Below are 18,911 nucleotides of genomic sequence, written 5' to 3'. Positions count from 1 at the left end.
TGAGTTCGGTTCCCGGTACCGGAGAAAAACCAAAAAAAAACCAAAACAAAACAAAAAAGAAATGTAGGAGTTTCATATGTGAAAAGAGGAAGATTTTTGCCCTCGCAAACCAATTTTTAGCCTGTTACAGATGATATCGCCCCCTTTAGGAATTCATCATATACTTCAAATTCTAGAACAATCTTCTATTGGAGTGGAGGTGGGAGACCAGAAAAGAGTGAGGGAAAATATGGAAATAATAAGCCTGGAATAGGAAGAATAGCATGCAGAAATGAACACTCACCAATCCTGAACAGTTGGTAGAGGAAGGCTACAAATTTGACTTTAAGCTTCCTAAAAATCCTTTTGTCCTTATAAAATAAGTCTACTAGTTCAGAGAAGCAATCACAAGATGCGAAAGAAGATGCATATGCCTGAGGATACAGGTATCAGCAAGGGAACCATCTGGATTTTAAGGGCAGTGAGAGATGCTACTTGAGCCAAAGAATGGAGGACCCTCGCTCTGACGCTGCTCTCTGCTCTGTCACCCGCTCCTCTCTGGAACTCAGGTCACTCATTGCCTGCCTACCCTTGTTCCTAAACCATCTCCATCCCCTTCCACTGACTTCACTTTGTCTCTCTCACAGCTGCAGATATCTGTGCTGCCTTCAGCTGTGCTCCTTGAACCTCTTGTTGCCCTATCCAGCTAAGGCTCAGGCCTCCCCAAAGCTACAGGGTGGAAGAGGAGTGGAGGGCAGGACCTGAGCATGCAGTGTGCGGTTAAACACCTTTGGAAAGCCCTCACCTTGACCTCTTCTTCAGGGACCAGTGGTCAGCCATGCACTTGTAAACAAGTACTTGGAGAGCTCAGCTGATCAGAAAGCGTCAGGCCAGGAAATCAAGCACCTCTGTGCACTGGGGTTGTAGGTAGAGGAGGAGGAGCACAGGTTTGCATCCAGGATGTGTGGGCTGGGTTTCTTCTTCCCTTCTCTAAGCCCCATAGGTGAGAGAGGAATAATCCTACCCCAGTGCATCACTGGAGGGTTGATGTAATCCCAGATGTGTACCAGTGTGCAGCAATCACCTAGTAAGATGAAGGACATTATCCTACAGTAGTCCCCGTTATCCATGGGAAATTCATTCCAAGACCACTAGTGCATGCCTGAAACCACAGTAGTATTGACCTTCAGTGTATGATGCTTTTTCCTGTACCTCCATAGGTGTTTAATATAAATTAGACACAGTAGAAGATTAACAACAACAATAATAAAGTAGAACAATTATAACAACATACTGTAATAAAAGTTATTAAAAATTTTTGAATGGTTTATTTCTGGAATTTTCCATTTATTATTTTTGGACCGCAGTTGACTGTATATCTAAAACCATGGGCAGGGGCTGGGGATTTAGCTCAGCGGCAAAGCGCCTGCCTTGCAAGCGCAAGGTCGTGAGTTCGGTTCCTGGTACCGGAGAAAAACCAAAAAAAAAAATAAATAAATAAATAAAACCATGGGCAATGAAACTTCAAATAAGGGGGAACTACTATAGAAATATGAGCTCTCCATAGCAGCTCTCTAACAATCTTGCTTCGAGAATATTTTAAAGTAAAAGTGCAACATGCTATTTAAAAAAACTTAGAAGAGCAATAGTAGAAAGAAGGTGGTTCCAGTGACCTTCATCATTGTATTTAATACTTCTGGCCTGTATTTCTTTTCTGAGCTGGCGTTTCTTTCATTTTCAGTGTAGGGATAGCTATGGTAGTGTTTCTAGAAGGGAGGCTTGCTGGAGAGTCACAGGATTGGAATCACCCTTGACTTTTCATTCAGTCCCATCTGTGATTATCTGTGACCTTGGATAATTTGTCCAGTTACTCTCTAGGTCAATTTCCTGTCTGTAAAGTAAAATAATATTACCTATGTATGGCATTATTTAAATGAAATACAGTGTCTCAGTTATACATGTAAATAGTAAGTGCTTAGTAGCTTTTGATAATAAATAAAGTCCTTCTTACTGTTTTTTATCTTCACCTGCCATACCAGTCATTTTTCAAAGCACTCTGTCAGTGTAATTTTAATGGTTAATAGTCCATTAAATTTGATATGCTACCATTTACCAAATCATTCCTCTGTTGGCAGTTATTTAGGTGGCTTCCAGTATTTCCTTTTACAAATTAAACTTGGGTGAACATCTTCATACATGAAGTGCCATGTTTAATACACTTTCCTGGGATTGGTTAGTTGGTGGTGAAGAGATTAATGTGACAAAAGATTTGAACATGTTTCAGCTCAGGTGCTCTCCATCAGGCTAGTCTTGGGTCTGTACTGCCGTCAGAAAGGGGTGAGACAGCACCAATTTCATGGACATCTGCTCCCTGACCTGTGAGATTCAGCTCTCTCCATCAATTTGTAGCAACTCTCTCTATCAGCCTCTTGCAGCCTCAGCTCCCAGGCTGCTTCCTGCCTGGGTCAGCCAAGCTGCTCTCTGAGCTGTGATTCTTCTGTAGACCTCAATCTTCCTCTGCCCTTCATCTGGCTTCTGCCTCCTGGTTCATAAAGAGTCCAACAGGTCCCTGGCAGGCAGGAGGGCGGAGCAGGAAGCCAGGAAGTCCAGTCAGAGCCTGGCCCTTAGTGAGTCTGCTGCAGTAGTAGGGGAGGGGAGGAGCAGCCGGCAGGCTTGGAGGTCAGACACTCCGTCCTGGGGGTCAGCAAGCCTCAGATAGCCAACGGGTCAGGATGATGATGTGCCTAAGCTGATGCCTGATACACAGTAGGTGATTAGAGTGTACACTCAAGGCTGGGAAGGGAAAGAGAGATGACACAAGTGCACCCGGAGATCTGTAACTAAGGAGGACTGTCTTTTTCTGAGAGGTTTGTTGACCTTGACCCACACAGGATGGGATAGACCTTCAAGTGCACAGACCCCTCCAGCCATGCAACATCAGGCATTGAACTTCTTGATAGACCCTGTTACTCTTTCACTCTTTGCTTCTCCACACATCATGACCCTGGCCCACACTGTCATTAATTTTAAATTTTCCACTGGAGCCATATCCTGACTGAGAGTGTACCTGTCAGCTTGCCTCATTGGATCCCAGATGAGGAGCTCTTGGGGTGAATACTGTCTCCTCCAAGGCAGGTGCCATGTCTGCCAATTGATTTTGCAAAAGGTGTGACAAGGACGGTCAGGCCCTGCACCTGCTGGTTCCACAGCTCCACATCTCCATCCAACCAACTGCAGATGAAAATGTTGGGAAGAATGTTGCATTCATACTGAACAGTACAGAATTTTTCACGTGTTATTATTCCCTAGACAATAATATAACCACCATTTACACCATATTTTCACTGGAGCAGGTAGGCCATATAAGTTAGAGATGACTTCATTCCATTTGATATAAGGGACTTGATCATCCCTAGAGTTTAGTATCCATGGGGGTCATGTAAGCAGATCCCATGGATACTGAAGAACATTTGTAGTGGGCAAGGTCGTCAGAGACACTACGTTGACACAGCCTAATTCAGGTATAAAAATGTATTTCATCCCTGTATTTTCACTGAACTTGGATTTGTTTTCTAGGACTTAGTGTTTTAATCTGCCTTCTCCATCCTTCCTTTTAGATTAAGATAGTAGCTGGAGATGGAGAACAGCCCTCACTCTCCTTTGTAGCAGGCGCGGGCAATCTGTAAGCCTTCGTCCATGGAGTGAACATAGCCAGATCCGATGCTCTGTGGTCAGTACATAAAATACGATAGAATATGCAACAAAACTAGAGGCAGGAAACGTTCAGAAGACCTCATGAGGAAGTGACACCCATCCTAGACCTTTCTAGGAGTCATTAATTTGTCCAATCACAAAATAAAGGTGTTGTGCTTAGCAGTGTGCCTTCAGAATATCCCCCGGGGAGCACTGGTGAGATACCTCACCAGAAGACTGGAAGTCCTGATGTTGCTTTTTAACTCTGGAACTGGCCTGCTCATGATCCTAGTTGACTCCCTTTAGTGGGCTTCTGTGCAACAACCCTGAATTTGGGGACAAGCTGCTTTAACTTCTTTGAGCTGCATTTTCCTTTCCTGTAACATTAGCATAGCAATGTTGACCTTACAGGGCTATTGAAGAATGAAATGAAATGATGTGCATGATGTGCCTTTGAGTCTGGAGGCCAAACCTCTCCCCCTTGCATCCTTGTGTGGCAGGAGAACCACGCCTCTGTGGTCTCCCCTGCTCCCATGACAGCTGGTAACCTCCGCCTGACCTGCTGCTGGGTTGCTTAGGAGGAAGGCTGGGAAGTGACAGGAAAAACGTTTCGTGTGCAGTTCGTGAGTTAAGAGAATAGTATTACTTAATTGTGGGTTTGATGGAAAACATTATGTGAGGTTGGTTCAGATCTTTCCCGAGATCTGCCAGCAACCTCAGAAGTGGAGCCTTATTGAAAACAGCTGGAGAGAAGGCTGATGCCCGGCCTGTCCTTGCTTTTCCATGCCCCAGAGCTGGCTCACAGGATGGACGAGCTCAGCCCCAGGACTCTGGGAGAGCCTGGGCAGCCTAGATGAGCACAGGCAGTGGCTCTGCCCAGCTTCAGACTCCTGCTCAGAGGCTGAAACCAGTTGAACCTGAGGGGTTTTGGCCAGGCTACCAGCTGCTATTTCTTACAGGACATGGAGCTAACCTTGGTCCTTGCAGGAGGAAGGAGCAGTGCAAGGATCTCAGGGTAGCGGGTGGGCTGTTCCCTGGATGTCCAGGAGTCCTCTCGGCTGCCTGCTGAGTACCTGCTAGAGAATGAGGACGGCATCAAAGCCCAGCACTCACATGAATTCCTCCAAAGCCTCCCTCTCCCCTGCAGAGACCCCACACACACACCAGAGCACAGCTGGTCACCAGCCAGGCCCAGGTCAGCTGGATCTTCCTAGGGACAAGCATGAAGTGTCACTCCCTTAGTCTTTCTTTCTAAAGGGACATTTATTCCCACCAATCTCTTTTTTAGTAAGTTTTAAACTTCTTTTTTAACCATTTGTAACAGTAAACTGTGTTTATTATATCTTTGCCTCTTTTGGGAAGATATCTAGAAGGGGAATAGCTGGGTCAACTGCAATTTCTAGTTAGTTTTTTGAGGAATCTCCATACTGATTTCCATAGTAGTTATACTAGTTTACATTCCACCAACAATGTAGAAGGTTCGTAGAGATTTTCTTTCAACTTTTTTGTTCATTATAGGAAGAAAGTATATAATTATTAAAAGTCTATTTATGGATATTAAATAACTATAGTTTTATGAGTTACCTTTTTATGTATATTTAACACATTATTTAAAATTCATCAGATAATTTTAATAGCATTATTTGTCTGGTTAATGTACCATAATTACTTTAAGTAGACTATGCTTTTGACATTTAGATTTGTAATATTTAATCCTTCAAATAACTTAAAACAAACTCAGATTCATCATCATGGACATCATTTTTAAGGGAAATAATAGAAATGGAATCACTGAATTTTACTAAACTGCTTTGTTTTTGTTTTATGCTGCTGAGATTGAAGCCAGGATGTTGACCATGCGGAGCAAGTACTATCTACCAGGGAGCTATGCTCCCAACCCCTTAACTAAGTCGTTTGATGGCTATTTCTAAATTGTTAAAATAGCCCTGTAAGATCAACACTACTTTGCTAATTTTATATGTAAGAAAAATGAAGTTCAAATTGTTACCCTCCTTCCAGCAATGTTTAAGAATTTAAGTTCCTCCATACTCTTATAGGCAGTAGTTACCCTTTGCTGGCCTTGGAAATAAGAATTGGGAAACCTAACTAGGCCAATCAAAGAGAAACAGAAAATAAACATAAAAATGAGAAATTGGCTTTAACCACTAACCTGGAGTTGAGAGATACAAGATTTTTAGGTTCTGCTCTGATAAGGCATTTGAAAACCTCAAAAGAAGTCAATATTTTTTTCTAAGAAAATAAGATCTGCTAAAATTGACTAAAAGTGAAATTGAAAACTGAAAAGGTCAAGATAACAGTTAAAGAAAAAGTGCTGGTGCCTGACTGTTTTGTGGCTGAGTTCATTAAAACCTTCATCTCAAGCTCTGTGTTTTAGCACAAAGGTTATTTATAGGATAAGTAGAGTAGTTCTTTCATGTCTTGCTTTTATGCATTTGATCCTGTTAACTTCTTGGACTATCAGGATTGGGGTTAGGAGGCATCTAGAGAGTTTGAAGGCTTCTTGTGGCAACAGCCCAGCCAGGTGCCCCTGTAGCCTCCCACAAACGTCTTGGGGATGTTCTCAGTTTATTCAGGCATCCTTGTCCTGCCTTGTCCGAGCTTAAATCTGCATCCCTAGATTTTGGGCATTTCAGTCCTGTCCAGCTTCTGGCACTATACTGCAAGACTCTGACACACCAGCTTACCAAACCCTTGAAGACAGATATACCCACCTTCTGGTGTGTCTTATTCCAGGCTAAATATGCTGACTTTTATCAAGTAGTCTTTATGTTCATCCAGGAAATACCTGTTGAGCACACGCAGGGTGCCAGCTGCGTGCTGAGCAGTGTCCTCCCCTCCCAGACCGAGAGCCCCTCATCCATGCGTAGTTAGCAGTGATCTCTGCACCCAGAAGTATCTGTTGGCAGTGTGTGGGGAGTGCAGCTGCCTGCACCTCATTTGGGCCCTGTGCTCTGTTAACACAGCTTGCATTAGAACATTCATGTTTGGCCCCTTTCGCTAGTGAGCTGCCCACCCCTGCCAGGTGTCTAGTTGATGATTTAAAACTTTCACAAGACTCGTGCTCCCCTAATCTCTTATTTGGACATTTGTTCTTTTAGAACATGGATTCTCACAGCCAACTGGTATTGACACCAACATGGTATTGACACCAACGTAGTATTGACACCAACTGTAGGTCTCATGAGCACTTTGCAGTCTTCATTCAAGCAATAAATAACGGTAATAAGTAGATTCATATTAAATTTAGGTTAATAAAAATATTGAGTGGAAAAGAAATACAGAGTCCTGGGACCTAACAGAAAAACCACGCTGTTAATTTAAATGTGCTTATCGAGAGCTGGGATGGTGGCAAGCACTGTAGTCCCAACTATTCAAGAGGCTGAGGCAGAGAGATGGCTTGAGTCCAGGAATTCAAGTGCAACCTGGGAAATATAACAAGACCCTTAAAAAGAAAAAAAGAAAAAAACACTGATCATCTATGATGTGCCAGGTACTGTGTTAGAAATTGGTAATTAATTGGTGAGCTAAACCATTGTAGTTCTTTCCCCAGGCAGTTACAGCCTAGTGCTATGAGACAGACAAAAGTTAACTGAGTTATGATGAGTCATAAACCTTGATGAGGCCCACTGGGGGGAGAACACAGGGCAACAGGAACATCACAGCATGACCTGGCTTGGGAAATCAACAAAGGTGTCTCTGAAGCAATGCTTATGTTGGTACATAGAGATCAGAGACAGACATAATCACCATCCACTCAGTCCAGCCTAACATTTAGTGGACCTTCTGGGCATAAAGAGAGCTTCAAAATCGGTGCTACGTCAGGTCCCCTCACTTGTGTAATTCAGTTTTAGTGAGCTGTGGCAAATATACTTGTAGTAAACAAGAGCAGAACCTGTGTGACTGGTAGACTTGCTGCCCTCTCAGATGGTCATGAGCTACTCTGACTTAAAATATTCTCAAGTTTCCAGTAAAGTCTTCCAGATATCCTTGGAGTTCCAGTATTTTGATGTTAAAACTTTTGTAACGCCAACTCTTTCTCGCACCTGGAGGCTACCCATAAATCTCTCGCCAGATAATGTGTCCTGATTTTTTATGGAAAACATGCTCCTAGGCTTGCTACAGGGAGAAGGAAATATGGAAGGTGATGTAATGGTGATTAGTTGCCCCCGATTTTCTGGGACAGGCCTGATTTTAAGCAGTCTGTGCTGTGACCAGATCAATGCCCACTGGCTCTCAAAAAATCATCACTTTAGAGATTAATAATGTGGGGAGAGTCCAAGGCTCTGAAGGATTAGGAGGCTTGCAGGAGCGGCCCTGTACAGGAAGGGTGAGGTCCATGACATCGTGGAGTGTTGCTTGCTTTGGTCCACTAGCCTGCATATTTCTAAGGTATCCATCTTGCTCGCCTAACAGTGTGAGGTAGATATGTTTCATCACGACAGAATTAGGAGGAGAAATCTGTTGTGTGGCACATCAAGAGACAAATAGAAATGGAAGTACAATTGTTGTCAGGTAGTTGCTTTAGAAATGGCTCACCAATTAAAAGTATTCCGAGTCCTTCTTGCCTCAGACAAAGAATTGGATGAGACAAGCCAAAAACCATGCAAATGTTTATTTGAAAAGTGAGCAGTGAAGGAGAAAGGAAAAAACTGGCTCTATACAGCAAACTTGGGCCGAACAAAGAGAGGAAAGGCTAAAAGAGAAAATAAAAGTACATTCTGAAACTAGGAGACGCAGAGTAGGCTATAGTGAGAAGTGACAATAGTGGCCTCTCATGTCTTTTATGCTGTCTACATCTCAGAGAAGCTCATGAGAAGTCCCACACACAGGATCCTGGGAATTATTTGGTGCTGTCCTGGGGCATATAACTGACAGGTCCTGCTCATTTCCCCAGCCAACTTTGCCATGCCCTACCTCCTATATCACACTTACCCCTTTTGCTGTAGGGAGACAACAAAGAATTGACTACATTGGCACTTTGCCCTGGCTGCAGGATATTTTTCAGTCTTATAAATGCATAGAAGTACATACATATGTACTACCTAGAGCTCTGTCCCTGACACCCAGTCCCCAGGTGTGTTTAGAGAGCTAACCTGCTGTGATCTAAGGGGCAGCAGCAACAGTGGCCATGGCCCCTGAGTGGTATTAGGGGTCTTTGGCTTCAGATGGGCTGGGTGAGTCAGCAAGGTCCGTCATCCCCACAGGAGACCTACTGGAGCAGTCAGAGCTGAGAATTCCGACTATTGTCACCTGCAGCCGGGGACTGCACAGCTTCTTCAGTGGGGCAGCCTGCACAGGGGTGGCCAGAGCTGCTCAAAAGAAGTAGAGAGCCAAGGCAGCACTGTGTGTTTTCTTTTTCTCCGCAGCCAACAAAAGGAAGGGGAAAATGCCAGCCTCACCCAGGGGGCCCAGGGCCAGACCCACTTGCACAGTGCCTGAGACAGAAATCGACTTTGGAATAGGCCCTGCCGTGGGGCTGGGGCTGGGGCTGGGGCCTCAGCCTGGCTCCCCTTCCCTGCTGAGGCTGCAGTGTGCAGATCAGTGAAGGGCAGCTCCTTGCTCCCTCACCCACTCCAGGAGGTGTACTGGGAGGCGGGGAGTTTGTCATCATTCCCCAAGGCCAGGGCTCCTGGAGTAGGAGCCTCCATTTCTGGGCTAAGTGGGCACTCTAAGGCAGGGATGGAGAAGTGACAAGTGCCCAAACTGCAACCCAAAATCCACTTACTTATAGCAAAGTGGCCACATTGCAGTTAAATCTGAAAACCAAGGTTTTAGTTTAGAGAAAATAACTGATATATTAACATCTTGTGTCTTAAAAGAAAAGCACAATAACAGAGCTTTCAATGACACAAACAGCTTTTTATTGAAAGGTAAAGGTTTGTCTTTGCAGTACTTTTGCAGAATTAATGTGATCTTTGCTGTTGTATGCATGCTGATAATTTGTCAAACTTTGGTGGGGGCAACTTGACTCGTGTGCAACCCGTGTGCCATAGGCCCGCCACCACTGCTCTAGGGCATAACAAGTTTCCACATCCTCCCAGTACCTAACCCAGAGTGGCCTATTTAACAGTACAAGATACAAAAGAAGCCATCTTCTTAGAAGCCACCAGGATCTCTCCCAATAGCAGAGCCCCTCCCAATAGCCTGTTCCCCACCAGGAACCCTCAAGCCTCATTTTTTTTTTTTTGTAATAGTAGTGAGACTTGGACCCAGGGCTACATGTATGCTAAACATGCATTCTAGTGTTGAACTATACATGCAGTTTCTGTGTTTTTCATCGTTGCCCGGTCTGCCCTCCAATTCCAGATCCTACTGCCTCAGACTCTGAGTAACTGTAATTAAAGGTGTGTCCTGCCATGCCATGTTTCTCTCTGCCGTTTCCTGACATGCCCTGTGGGACTGACTGTTCAAATTTGTTTCTCTTTCTGGCTCCTAAGGCTGGAGGTGACTATCAGTATATTCATCTTTGTTTGTTTGTGGTGCTGTTGGGTGGACTCTAGGGCCTCATGCATGCTAAGGATATTCACTTCCACTGAACTACTCCCCCAGCTCTCCTATTCAATTTTCATGGCCCATTAGGGCTGCACCTTAACTCCTAGAACAAGGTGTGCAGCCCAGCCCTGCCTACAGACTCCTCAGGGTTTTTATCTAATGGTAGCACTTGTTTACAGCAATTACTTACAGCTCCCTGTGACTGGAACAGGGGAGCAGAAGGCCCAACTTTTTGCAGATTGCCTCTTGGCCCTGCCCCTTTGGTTAGGGATACTCTACGCCAGCAATGGCAAACCTTTTAGAACTTTGAATGATACAAACAGCCCACTGCAACACACATGCCATATGCTCACCCCACCACTCTAGGCAGTGGGAGAAAGGTACAGGACCGGCAAAGCTCCCACCACAGGAAGCCTGCATGCTCCTCCTGATGCATTCTGGGAACTGGGCAGGTTTTGAATCTCCTCAGCAGCCAGGGGTTGCACAAGCCAGAGCTAGCTCCCTATCCTACACCTGCAGCTTTGGGCTAAGGGAGTAGCCTTCTACCCGTCCCTGTGGCTGCTGTTAGACCACCTCCTCTGGGTTGAAGTTGGTTGGTGCCAGTTCAGCTTGGCCCCAGACCCGCTGATCCTTGCTCCCTGAGGATCAAATATTTGAAAAGGACATTGGCAGGAGGGGAGAAAGGAAAGTTTGAGTTTTGTTTATAACTAAACTAGGCAGCTTTTCCCTCCATTTTTCCAGATGCTTCTACAGAAAGAGATTCCAATGACTTGGACTGGGAAGCCTCAATTTGCTTTAAATGAGTGTTTTGAGCTAGGATTTACACTCCAGCTGCTGTCCCCCGCACCACCAACAAACACCCACGGAACCACCCAGCAGGAGCCTGCTCACAATAGAAGCACATTTGAGGGTTGCTCTTATTTGTTTCTTCTCTTCGCTGCATCCCCAGGGCCCTGCCCTAACATTCCTGAACAGCCCCAAGAGGGCTGAGCCTTGTGGAGCTAAATTAGCAAGAACACTAACTCAGGCAGAAGTGGCTGAGGAGGGCCGCTCTGTTATTCAGCAGAAGGATTTGCAGATGTGCCCCTCAGGACCCCTGTGTAAGGTGGGCAACTGTTGGGAGCCACCGCAAGGCTCATGCAAACTCAGTGACTGTTTCTGACCCTACCAGTCACCCCCATGCTTGCCTCTGCCCTCCCCAAACTCCCTTCCCCTAAATGAGCATCTTGTTCTACATGCATTTACTGTGTATGCTCTGGTCAACTCTGAACTCCTCCCGGGTGGCCCAGAGAACCAGGCTGTGTGGCAGTACAGTGGGCAGAGACAGTGAGCTGGTTGGGGAGAGCAGAGAGAAAAGGCAGGGGCCAGGGCTTATTCTTAGCACAATGAGAAATCATTGCAAAGTTTTAAAACAGAAAAGTGATTTGGATTTAATTTACACTATTTACTGTACTAGATGCCATATAATGTTTGGCAACGAGATAAACGTATAAATAATTGAAGCAGACAGATCAGAAGTGGACCTGTGTGTATACACATGGCTGATTGACTTTTTACTATGGTAAATATATATAGCATGAAATTTACCATTTTAACATTTTTTTTAGTACTGGGGATTGAACTGAGGGTCTTTGCATTGAGTTACATCCCTATCCTTTGCTATTTCATTCATTCATTCATTGAGACAGAAGCTAGCCAAGTTACTAAGCTAGACTTAAATTTGTGATCTTCCTGCCTTAGACTTTCAGAGGGTTAGGAATAGGCACCACATTTTAACCATATTTAACCTTACATTGCTGTGGAACTATGTACATTTATGGTATTGTGAACCAGCACTGTCATCGATCTCTGGTACCTGTTTTTCCTGTAACATTAAAACTCTATATCCATTAAACAATACTTCTTATTTCCCCTTCACCAGCCTGTAGGCATTCTACTTTCTAGCTCTATGAATTTGATTACTCCATGTACCTCACTGAGTGGAGTCATACAGCACTTGTCCCTTAGTGACTGGCTTGTTTCACTTGACATATTGTCTATAAGGGTCAACCATGTGGTACCATATGTCAGAATTTCCTAACTTTTAAGGCTGAGTAATATTCTATTGTACACATTTACCACATTTTGTGTATCCATTCATCTGTTAATGGACACAAGGGGTGCTATCACTAATTGACTATTTGAATGTTCCTATGAACATGGGTGTACAAAGATGTGTTGAAGTTCCTAATTTCATTTCTTTTGGATATGTAGCCAGAAGTGCAATCACTATATCATATCATAGTTGTATTCTGATTTTTGAGACACTTTCATACTGTTTTTTGTGTAACAGCCATAGCATTTTACATCCTATTTACATAGCATTTTACAACCATTTTACATCCATTTATTTTACAACCATTTTACATCCATGTTAATGCACAAGTGTTCCAGTTTCTCCATATTCTTACTTATCCTTGTTCTTTTGTTTAAACCCATCCTTCAAGTGAGTTTTTAGTGGAAGAAAATAGATGCTTATAAACTTCTCTGAGGGTAGCAGTTGGGAGGTTGTAGCGCCATGGGGTCTGCAGGCGCTGGTAAATCAGGCCCAGGATGTACAGCAACTGTACCTGATGGCGTATCTGACATGAGCTCAGGTGCGGTAAAGAGTAGGGGGTGGTAGTCAGGGGTGGTGGAGAAGGAGGCGGAGAATCCTTTTCAATGGTGCCCAAGCAGGACCCGAAGCCCAAGTTCCAAGAGGTAAACAAATACTGTGCTTTCATGGGCCTCTTCTTTATGAAACGAAGTGTGTAAAGGTTGGCATAGAGGACAAACAAGTAAAATACTTTATACACTACAGTGGTTGGAATAAAAATTGGGATAAGTGGGTTCCAGAAAACAGAGGACTGAAGTATGCAGACAGCAATCTGCAGAAACAGCAAGAACGTCAAAAGGCCAATCAGGAACAATATGCAGAGGGAAAGCTGAGAGGGGCTGCTCCACAAAAGAAGACGCCTGGTCTGCAACAGGAAAATGTTGAAGTGAAAACTAAAAAGAACAAATAAAAAACCCCTGGTAATGGAGACAGTTGCTGTACCAGTGAGACACTCTGCCTCCTCAGCAGAAGAGGGCCCGGGTTGATCCTACTGTTGAAAATGAAGAAACATTCACGAACAGAGTTGACGTTAAAGATACCTGAAGAGCTAAAACCGTGGCTTGTTGATGAATGGGACCTAATTACCATACAGAAACAGCTCTTTTATCTTCCTGCCAAGAAGAATGGGGACTCCATTCTAGAGGACTGTGCAAATTACAAGAAATCTCAAGAAAACACAGATAATAAGGAGGATGCTGTTAATGAGGTTGTAGCAGGGATAAAAGGATACTTCAGTGTGATGCTGGGCACTCAGCTCCTCTACAAATTTGAGTGACCACAACATGCTGAGATCCTTGCCAGTCACCCTGATGTGCCCATGTCCCAGGTGTAAGGAGCACCACATCTACTGAGATTATTTGTACAAACTGGAGCAATGTTGGCCTATACATCTCTGGATGAGAAAAGCCTTGCTCTATTACTGAATTATCTTTATGATTTCCTCAGGTATGTGGCGAAGAATTTGGCAACTTTGTTTAGTGCCAGTGCTTATGAAGTGGCCCCTCCTGAGTGCCATCGGAAAGCGGTGTGAGGCACTCTTACCTGTGTTTGGATCTCTGTTGACGCATTTTTGTTCCTAGTCTTTCTCTTGTACAAATGATGTACTTTGAAGATATTAGTGTATAACAGAGTTGATGTTTGTTTTATTTGATTTTAAACAGAGAAAATAAAAGGGTTTATAGCTCCTTTTTTCTTCTTTTCTTTTTAAAGTTGCTACCAGTATATTCAATGATGGACAACAGAGAGACATGATGTAGTGTTTTATTGCCTCATTGACAAAGCTGCCTTTCAATGCTGGTGGTTCTAGTCCTTTGACACTACACACTTTTATAGTACATGTTAATGCCATCTGACAAAATGCTCTGATTCCTGGTGCCAAAGCTCCAGTTCAGTGTATATAACTGAACACACTCATCCAATTTGTGCTCTTTTTCTTTTAACAGTGTAAAGAGCCCATCCTTTGTACGTCATCCATGTTGTTCCTCAGGCACTTTATCTTTGCTCAGATTGTTGAAGAATGGTGAATTGCTTCATGATTTTTGTATTTGTGTCTAATGCACGTTTTAACATGAGAGATGCAATGTATTATGTAGCTACAGTTTTCTGGAAAAGTCAGTCTTTTAGGAATTGTTTTTCAGATCATCCATAAATTTTTTCTTTAAATTTTAAAAAAAGCTTCTCTGAGGACAGAAAGAATGAGAAGCAATAACAGCAAGTGAGAGATATCAACACATTGGTGAGCAATGGATAGTGAACAGATGATTGGCTGCCGCGGCATCAGCTTTCCATGCTGTGCCATGCCTGTGGCTAGGTGAACAGACAACAATCAGAAGTAGCCTGTTTGTTCCAGAAAATTCCCCAAAAGGGAAAATCCAAGCACTGTATTTTCAAAGCCTGGGTTGTACAGGAAAGCTGAAAACTTAAACAGTGGGTGTTTTAGCCACTGTGATAAAACTGAGTGTCTGGTAAGACTTTTATCTAACCAGTTTTGTCAGATAAGGAGCAAGGTAGGCCCCAAATCACCTCCTGATGTTCACTCACCAAGCCACTGCTCCACTCCATACCCAGTTTCCTCTATGGAGGGACAGAACCTGCCTAGTTCCCAACTCCTGGATACAAGGTATGGCTGAAGGCAGGGCGGGGTACTCAGAGGAGAGGGGCTGAGTAGAAGCCCATTGAAATAAGACCCTCCAAGCCCTTCCCTCACTCTGAATACTAAATGCTGTGGATGCGCTTTATCACATTGCCTACCCTCCTCCCTTCCCTCTTCCCCAAGTGAAAAAGAGTAATTCCTCTTTATGGAAACCAATCCTCTTAAGAGAGAAGAGGCACAGATATTGGTAGTTGGGGTTTTTCACTCTATCTCTCTACTGTGAAGTCTGACAAACTGAAAGGCCCCAGCTGTGCACAGGAACTCTTTATTTCCTCACTAATACATAAAAAAAATCAATGAAGGAGCGTCAGATGTCCAGAGGAGGTCTCTGCAGTGAAAGAGGCGTAAAGTACCAGACAAGGAATCAAGCAAAAACAAAAGGCTATGGGGAACTTTAGAGAAACTTTATTTTACCTCAGAAATGAGATGTTGCACCCATTAAATCAGAAGAGGAGACAATTCACAACAATTTGAAAAACTGAGAAAGAAAGGGGCTTTTGAAGATAATTATAGCCCAAGTAATTAATGCAGTAGACTGGTTGGGACATAGAGTTGAAGAAATCTCCCAAAGAGAATAAAAAGACTGAGATGGAAAATAAGTGAGCAAAAAAATCTAGAGAACTAACCTAATAAGGTAGATATCCAGCTCATAAGAATTCCATGAAGAGAATGTAGAAAATACAATAGAGATCTGTCAAAACATACAGAAACAGAAAGACAAGTTCCTAATAATAAGAATATCTACCAAAGGTAGCAAGTATACCACGTCAAATCTAGATTACCAGGGATGAGGAGAGGATTCTACAGTCTGGAAAGGAAGAATGCACTCCAAACACACTCATAACAGGTTGTAAAGGAAGGGTCTAGGAGGTCAGTATAGCAACACAATGCCAGAACAGTTGTCTGCAAAGGTCATGAAACAATACCTTCAAACCTCTGCAGAAAAAAAGATTTTTACCTAGAATTCCAACCCCCCAAAAGATTTGCCCCTAAAGTCTCAAATAAAACTGTCAGTTGAATATAGAGGTAGAATGTTGACACATTTGGAAATGCCAGGCCCCAAAATTTTAACTTTCCATGCAGTCATTCTGAGGAAACTTGGCAGACATTTCTACCAAGCTGTGGCATACACCAAGAAATTCCCAAGAGGATGGTGAGTAATGTCCCAGGACCACTATGCATCAAGCCTAGAAAGCATCTAGTTTAGATGGGGAGGGGGGATGACAGAATGTTCCAGAAGCAGTAACTCTAAAAGGAGTGAGGGCAACTAAGGAATTATCTGATGTACTTAACTATTGCAGTTCACTTATACTTCTCTTGAACTATACTTCTCTTGAGAAGCTGGAGTCCTTTAAAAATGAAGCAAAACAAAAACAAAAATTTATTAATTCCAGGAGAAGTGCAAAGTTCAAGAAATTGAATTGTAATATACTATCGCTTGTCCATGAGCAAAGTTAAAATGTAACAAACATATATTAGCATAACAAAAATTGGGATATAATTATTGGAAGGTAATGGAAAAGTTTATGTTGGTGGAGATTTGAGTGTTAGAGACTAATATCCCAACTAAAGAATTAAAGAGATTGTCTTAGTCTGTTTGTACCGCTATAACAAAACACTATAGACTGGGTAGCTTATAAACAATAGAAATTTATTTCTCACATTTCTGGAGACTGGAAGTCCAAGATCAAGGCACCAACTGGTGAGGGTCTGGCCTCTTTCCAAAATGGTGCCTCATTGCTACATTCTAAGGAGATGAATGTTGTGTCCTTACATGGTAGAAAGTGGAAAAGCAAAAAGGGGCAAACTTTTCACCAGGCCCTTTTGTTTTGTTTTTTGTTTGGAGACAGGGTCTCACTATGTAGTGCAGGCTGGCTTTGAACTCACTTTGTAGCCTACGCTGGTCTCAAACTCACAGCAATCTTTCTGCCTCAGCTTCCTGAGTCCTGGGAATACAGCTGTGCGCCACCACACCTGGCCTCACCAGGCCCTTTTATAAGGGCATTGGCTCTCATTCATTTCCTGTCATCCCCAAAAGGCCACACTTCTTAGTAACGTTGCATCAGTAATTAAATCATTATATGAATTCTAGAAGGAACAAAAACATACAAACCATAGCAAAGATAATACCTAAAAAGAATAAAGTAGGAGTTGTGTAAGGTTGTTGTTTAGAAATAATGGAAGAAAGTGCCAGAAGAAATGCCCACAAAAGTTGAAATGATCACTGCCAGGGAAGTGGAAGTGGGGATGAGAGAATGGAGTGAAGGCCTGCTTTTTGTTATGACTTACAGTACCAACTGGCATCTTTACATATGGGTGTTTTCATGAGAATGTAAATATTTTAGGAAAGATTGTTTTCATCAGCCTGATGGTCAGCCAGACTCTGATGTTGTGCATGGAACATTATGAATCTCTGCCATGATTCTCTATAAATCAAGACACCTCTGAGCAGTTGGAGGTATGGAGCAGACATCCTGCCCTAAGGTGATAGCTTCATATGGCTGCTCTTTGCCACATGTGCCAGGTATTTTCCAACAAAGTCACAGAGATTCTCCCCTGGCCATATGGATCAGGTGGTATAAAAGATCATGTTTCCAGAGCCCCACCTGTTCACCTCCCTCCTTTGCAGCTTGCCACCTGGGAGAGTCTAAGCAGAATGCCCACTTTGTGTGGTAGACATGCATGCAAGCAGGTGTTGGGTCAGAAAGGCAGCCAGACAGACCAGAAGTTCTGAAACTAAGCCAAGGAGGCCAACTCATGCTGCTCTTAGATCATTAGGATCCTTGGGTCGCCTTTGCCCACCCCTACTTTTGAGCAAAAGAACTTCCTGTTCTCAGAGACCTTTCATTCAGGACAGTCCAACCCCTGTCTGAGTCTTGAGGCCTCTGGCTCTGCTGGCTGGCAGGTGATGCTCTCTGTGGTTTGGGGAGCAGTCCTCTGCTCCATCTATTGCTTTTGCCAGTGAAGTATGTCTCTCTTTCAAGGTGCAACACGACTGGGTAGAGACTTCAGATTTATCACCACAGATTTGTTTCTTTCCCAATGCTTGCCCATGCCCTTTGAAATTCCAGGCCTGCATTCGTCAGTGAGGTAGAAATCCAAGGGAGTGTGCCCCATCTCAAAAGTGCACATAGTGTTACGGGGAGGGGATGATGCTATGGCAAAATGACAGATGGATACTTGTTTTTAATGTGCTTTGTAATGTTACATAAAACAATGATCATTGTTCAAATTAGGTTTTGCTCTTTTAAAAAAGTGAGCTGTTTGCAATGGCATAAACCTACAATTCTAGATACCTGAGAGACTGAGGCAAGAGGATCCTGAGTTTAAGGCTATTCTGAGAAATTTAGCAAGACCCATATTCAAAACAAATAAACCAACAAATAAATGATTAAACCAATTAAACTAGAGTAGAAGGTGTTCTGAAAGTGTTAAGTTTGCATCTAAGTATGAACATGATGCCTTGAAAGTTGTCTGTAAGAACATGAGTTGTATAGAGGAAGCACACCAGTCCCAGTGTTCAGAAGAGCTGACGTTTCCTGGTGCGGAAATAGTTTTATGCTGTTAACAAAGCTAGGAGCTGCATCTTAGGTCACAGGACAAGAAATCATGCCATAGGCAGTGAGATTGGCAGAGCATGAGGAGAGACATCAAGCACTTGTCTCTGGAGACCCATATGGCATTTGTGAGCCAGTTAGTGGAATGCACCTTCATTCTGATTCCCTCTTTCATGGAAGCACTTAGTCCTCCCTGTTGTGCTGGGGCAAGGAGTAGCCAGCAGCGTAAGCTTCTCACTAATTGCTGTTTTCATCAGCAATGATCTCTTCCTGATGGATTCTGTGGTTCAATTGAGGCTTTTGACTGTTGGCAAGAGTGTTATCCTAGGCCTTAATTAAGTGCCTGCCTGCTTGGGGGGCTGAGTGCCAGGTGCTGACACAG

At 43.5% G+C, this 18,911-nt stretch overlaps 1 protein-coding gene and 1 pseudogene across 4 annotated transcripts in view; both read left to right on the top strand.

Moving 5' to 3' along the window:
* Window positions 1-18,911, top strand: part of Mylk (myosin light chain kinase) — a 248,001-nt gene that overhangs the window by 91,197 nt on the left and 137,893 nt on the right. The window lies entirely within an intron of this gene.
* Window positions 12,886-13,850, top strand: LOC102010074 (annotated as a pseudogene).

Source organism: Chinchilla lanigera, unplaced genomic scaffold (assembly GCF_000276665.1).
Source record: "Chinchilla lanigera isolate Chin_1 unplaced genomic scaffold, ChiLan1.0 scaffold00026, whole genome shotgun sequence".
NCBI classification, from domain to species: domain Eukaryota; kingdom Metazoa; phylum Chordata; class Mammalia; order Rodentia; family Chinchillidae; genus Chinchilla; species Chinchilla lanigera.
This window is presented reverse-complemented; position numbering and strand designations above follow the sequence as displayed.